The sequence below is a fragment of the Nicotiana tabacum genome, chromosome 1, assembly GCF_000715075.1.
Source record: "Nicotiana tabacum cultivar K326 chromosome 1, ASM71507v2, whole genome shotgun sequence".
NCBI lineage: Eukaryota > Viridiplantae > Streptophyta > Magnoliopsida > Solanales > Solanaceae > Nicotiana > Nicotiana tabacum.
Window position 1 is genome coordinate 71,298,887 of NC_134080.1, and position 6,143 is coordinate 71,305,029.

The 6,143-nt window shown below is 36.3% G+C and overlaps 1 long non-coding RNA gene across 1 annotated transcript; it reads left to right on the plus strand.

Moving 5' to 3' along the window:
• Positions 1-210: 210 nt before the first annotated feature.
• On the plus strand, positions 211-5,878 carry LOC142180264 (uncharacterized). The gene is made up of 2 exons (XR_012708561.1): positions 211-443; positions 5,460-5,878. It is a non-coding gene; the product is annotated as an uncharacterized LOC142180264 (long non-coding RNA).
• The last annotated feature ends 265 nt before the right edge of the window (positions 5,879-6,143 follow it).

Below are 6,143 nucleotides of genomic sequence, written 5' to 3' on the forward strand. Positions count from 1 at the left end.
TATTTTTAGTATAATCTTTAAAAATACAAAAATAATTTCGTTTTAATTCCATTTCAGTTAAAGTAAATTGTTAATTATATTTTGTTATTTTTGTTACTTTTATTTTTATCCTTAGAAAATAAGAATGAATTTTGGGCCAATTTTGTCTCTTAAAAGGTCCAATTTTCGGCCCATTCTCTCAGCCCATAACCCCATCAGACCTAATTATAACCTAAAGAAGGAACCCCTAAAATCAAAGAGAGCCACACACACTCCTCTAAAATAACTCCAACCAACCTCTCATTCCACATTAAACCTTCACCTTCTTCATTAATTCAACCACTGAAATCATCCGGAACGAGTTGTCCATCGATTTCCACTCGAGGTTCATTCGTGAGTTTCGTGTTTGAGGCCTTGTACCTACTCTACTCTTTCAACAATATATTGAAGAACATCTATTTTAGGTTTATTTCTTCTCTTTCATTCTATGTTTGGTGTTGATAAAAATATAATAAGAGCCATTAAAACTAGTTTGAAAAATTCTATTAATGTTTAAGATGGATGATCTTTTCGTGCGTTTTGTGATGTTTCTGTGAATCGTGTGATTTTTGGATAAACAACTTATAATTTCCTATTCGTTTTAGTTTCTATTGTGAAGTATGTACCCATTTGACAATTTGTTCTATGCTGGAATACTTGAGAAATCTATTTTAAGTCGGTCTGCTTGTTTATTTGTCCTCAATGTAAGTTAACTGGAAAATGATAGTAATTTGGTGATATGGAGAAAGTATTTGCGACATGGTTTTTAGGCGCCAGACTAGAGTTAAGTTTAACATGAGAATTATTTGACATTAGTTCTTTTTTGCCATGCTTGATATTCAAAAGATGATAGCTCAAATGCCTCCTACTTCAGTCCATGAACAATTCTGCAAGTCCAAAAGGTCACGTAATTAGCCTTAACTAGTAGCTAACTTGTTGTCTTTATGATGGGTCTAAATTTGTTTAAAGATGACTCTTACTAAAGGATTATTTGTACCTGCAAACTATTAGGTGAATTGCATAGGAACTTTAGTTTGTGTCATAAGCCCAAATGCACATGTCTAGTTCAATGGAATTAAGAGGGAAGTATAAGGAGTGAGATTATCTAAAATTAGGAGGCTACTACACCAAGATCTTATTGACTTTTGACTAGTAAGTTCGACCGTTGGGTTAGAATTTGAAAAGATGAGGCTCTCGCTAAAATTAAATGAAATCTAGGCTTTGGTCATAAATTTATGCATAGAATTGGGCTTAATATTAAGTTTAATTATATTTTATTTGTTTGGACCGCTAGTAGCTGTTGATACCCAATTGTTTCTTGTATATTTCTTATAAATGCAAAATACTTTTAAAATAGCATATGCATGCATATATAAGTGTGTCCAAATGTTTTAGTATTTTTTCTAATTTTTTAAAAGATTTTTAAATAAATTTATTGCCTATTTTAGCAGTACAAAAACCAATAATTATTCCTCAAATTATCATTTTGGTGATTAACTTATTTTATTTTCATATTTATACCAAAATATAGTTAAGGTAATTTTTACACATTTTTACAAATTTATTTATTATTTTATCCAACCCGCCCGACTCCCCTTTTTGTCCAGGCCGTTGATCAAAATGATCAACGACCACGATTCTACCTTTCTTTTTTTAATTCACAAACACCCCAACCCTAAAATCATTTTCATTCACCCGCCGCCTTTGAAACCCCTCTCCTCTATCAAACACTCTCGAACCTTCCCTAACCCTAGCCGACTCTCATCATCTTCCACCTCGAAACCCACCGGAAACCATGGCTTCCCAAGCTGTGAGGGCCCTATACTCACCTCCCCTTACTCTTACACACCTGATACCTGAAGATTCGAGGCCAGGCCTTGATGGTTTGCACCCAGACCTCTGCCGATTCAAGGTTCCAGAGTCATCGCTGGACTTGATCCGGCGTACCATGGTATTTTGAACCTGGTGCTGACCTCTCCACTCAGATCAGTGACCTTTTCAAACCCTTTCTCATTTCTTGGGTTCTTCTGAAACCCTAACCCTTTGAGGTTTTCTCCGATCTCTTTAGATCCGTTGTGTATCTGTGCTCTCTTTGAGTTTCCAAACGATCTCCCTAACTTTTCTTTCGAAAATTACTTTTCAAAGTCTTTCTTTTACGATTTAGGGTTTTCTGAAAATGCTTAAGTGTTTCTCTAACTTTCTTTTCCTTTTCTTTTGTGTGTATTTGCCTCTAATGTGTTCTATGTTTTCCTTCTACCATGTATGTTCTTCTACTGTGCTTTCTATATTCCGTTCTTGTATGTTCTTCTACTATGCATTTCTATACTATGTTCTTGTATGCTTTTCTACTATGTCCTGCTATTTTCTTCTACTATGTTCTTGTATGTTTCGCCTACTGTATTCTTCTACTGTGTTCTTACTATTTCTCTTCTATTGAACTTTGTTTAAGTTTCTTTTAAAAGGATCTTCTTAAGCATGCTTTCTTCTACTGTTCTTATCAGTCTTTTCTCATCATGTTTCGAATTAGTTTCTTTACTCTGTTTGCCTTGAACCCCTCTACTATATTTACATGCTATTCATGAGTTCTGTTGCTGGAAGAAGCATGTTAGAAGTTTTCATTCTTTTCTGAAACCTCTAAACATGTTTCGATTCGACTACTTGCCTCCTCATCTCTGTACTTGATTCAAGGTGGAAACCCTAGAATTTGGGGGTTCTGCCAAGGTTTGATTGAACTAGGGTTTTATTTTAGATCCCTTAACTCTTTCATACTGACTTTGAGTCTCTGAACTGAGTTTGGACATCTTTGTTTTCATACAATGCTAAACGTTTTGCTAAACTCTTCTACACTGGATATTTTCTATCGATTTACACGACAATCTTCTTCCTTGCTCACATGCTCCTTATATATGATGAATTTTCCTCTAAATGGTTTTCAAATTTGCAATTACTGCAAACTTCCTTCTGAAATTAGCTTGATTGATTTCTTTCCATCTTTTACTGATTTCCTCTGTTACTCGACTTAAGTAAAACCCTTCTTCTTCTTTTCTGACTTGGTTCATTCATGCCAAATCTTAGACCTTGTGATTTACTGGCTGTTAATTGACTCTCTTACATTATTTGCACAAACCGTGTACGGTCAAAACCCTAACCTTAAATAACCTTTATGTATTTGCCCTCAATTGCATGCTTTACACAAAGTGTTTATTCAATTCCTTTCCTTAAATGGTTTTACTCGTTTTGAATCTGAATTCCTTAATTAAGGGAAGCCTTGTGTAATTGATTGACAATCAGTTTTCAAACTATTTTCTTACCTTATTTCTACCTACTTTCTACACTATAAAAGGCACGACCCTTTTCACAAACACACTCTTCAGACTTCACAATTTCACATTCTTTTTTGAACTCACACTTATAGTATTCTGTCTTCCTGTTTGCACTTTGGCTTTTACAAGACTACTGCTTTTTCTACTTATTTCATCGTAACTGGTATGTCCTGATTTAAGTTTCAGCATCACCCCAATGTGTTTACTTACAGTCTTTGTATCCATGTCTACTTTATTATTTTTTGTAGAGTTCGACATTTATCTTATTATGCCTATGTTCTACTGCCTGTTTCTGTTGTGAATCTTTGCTCCCTATCCCATTACCCCTATATGTTTGTAAACGGTGGCTTAGGGCACGACAATATGAGTTGTTGTCCATGAACTGAGCTTTGAACCAATGGGGTCTTAACCTCTAAACAGGCTGGAGGGTGTGCCAGCATATCCCATTGCTGGGTATGCCCATCAGCCTGCTCTTCTTGTGATCTCGCAATCCCCCATTCGCTATATCCCTATGTGTACTATTTCCTCTCCCTTTTTCCCCTTTCAGAATTCTATACTTACACTCTCTCCTAGTCTCTAAGTTCTGACCCCCTCTAGTGAGCCTTGCATTGGGACCTTGAGTTCCCTCTGAACTTGGACACTTGAGGGCTGGCCCTTCCACACTGCACTTTGACTTAATATGGCGATACATTTGGATGTAAGCACTGCCCAGAGTTCTTATGAAACTCTTAGGGAACTCTGACACACCCAAGTGGTAGAAAGGCTTTGAAACATGATCTTTGGAGTTGGTTTACTTCATACTTCAGAGAGGAAGTCTGAATCAGGCTCTCCTTGGTTATAATTTTCAACTTCTGATATATTTTCTTTACTTTATTTTTTCTGGACTGTAATAACTTTGTAATGAACTATTGGGATGGCTAGTGAAAAAGGGGGGAATATAACTATGTATGTAAAAGGGGTAGATATCCTACTTATAGGGAATTTCTGATCTCTGCATATCACATAGATATCCTGCCTATAGGAATTCTGCACTTTCATATGTAGATACTATGCCTATAAGGAATACTACACCCATATAAACATCCTACCTATAGTTTTCTGAAATTCTGCATTCATATGGATATCTTGCCTATAGTTAAATTTCTGCATCTCTCATATAGATAACATGCTCATAGTTAACTGGAAATCCGAATCCTACATACGCATCTGTCACTAGGTAAACCTCTTTATAGGGATTAAGTAACTAACTACATCTAGATATCATGTTTATATGCTTAAACGAAGTAAAACATTTAGATGTCGTACCTCTAGGATTTTTGCACTCTTGCTATGTTTGTAAAAGTGTCCAAAATCAACAACACACAAAAAGCATGCCTATAGGAGCTTTAATCGAATTTGAACCGCTTCATTTGCTTATAAGTTTAAAACCGGTCACAAATGACTTGTGCTCTTATGCTAAAACTCGCCTTTCTTTAATAACAAACGATTTTTTTCTTAAACCAGTATGTATTCAAGTTTACTTCATTGTTTCTAGAATCAGTGACTTGTCTTTTTTTTCTTTCCTTTATTTCTTTTACTGCTTTCCTTTATTACTTCTTTAAATTATGAAGAATTGTTGTAATTACTTCATAACGTGCAAATACATGACAACTTGTTTTAATTATTGCATAAGCATGTTTTCAACATCATATTCCACTCGTGCCAAACAAATGCCATAACAACACTTATAATGAGTGGTTGCGCTCTTCCGATATTATCACCCCCTAAATCCGAAAAAGGCGTATTTGCGGTAAAACCAGTCAATCAACGGTGTAGTCGACAGTTCCGTACCTTTCCCCCTTGAGTTGTTAGCTAAAGAGTACCAGTCTGAAATCCCATAGAAACCTTACTCTGTTTAACTGCGCATGCATCATGGTCAAACCTAGCCGAGTCAGTTGTGTTGTCCGCATAATGACTCTTTAAGATAGCCTTGTCCAAAGTCCACTAGGTTTTCCCAAAACCCAAACGGATACTACCACGTTTTGTGCATTTATTTGGAGAACTAAATGCTTTATGCTAATTGTTGGTATTAAATAGTAGAGTCTAGTGGGGTAAGGGTCTAACCCTTTTGTCTTGCAGAAACATGAGGCACGAGGTCCCCAACTTCGGTATGGTTAGCACCCCCTCACTCTTGCTGGACTAGTGGAGGAGTCGTCCATCAAATGACCAAATCAACGAGTGGAAAGGGAGGGCCGCCAAAGCTAGCAAAAAGTTGGAATATCTGGAGTACAGTCTGCTGGAATTGGAAGGGAAAGTGAGGAAGAGAGTCACCGACTACTAGAGTGCTGAAGGAAATGAAGGAGAACACATGGCAGAAGCATTGCTACTGGTGAACCTACATGAGCTGGAGGATTTGATTAACGAGAGTATTCAACCCGAGGAAGGTCCTAAGGGGACCAAATAGATAGGAATCTTTTCTTTTTGCTTTAAGAAATGTAATAAGGCCAATGGCCACTAGTGACATTTTATTCCTTGTTATTTAGTGTCATTTTGGGATTCGTCTAATTTTATCAATAAAATGAGGCATTTAGCATTCTAAGTTCTCCAAATCAATTTGTCGCTAGGCCTACCTCGGGCACAACAAGGCTCCCAAATTATTACATGATTTATATCCTTGAACTATGTGTTTAAATATCGCAACAACTTTTCCTTATAATCCTCACTGACTTATTACCATTTTGTTTTTACTTTTTGTTTATTTACTCCCCTCCCCAAAGGTTAGTTCGTGCACTCTGGCATCGTCATCATATTCCACAAGATCAA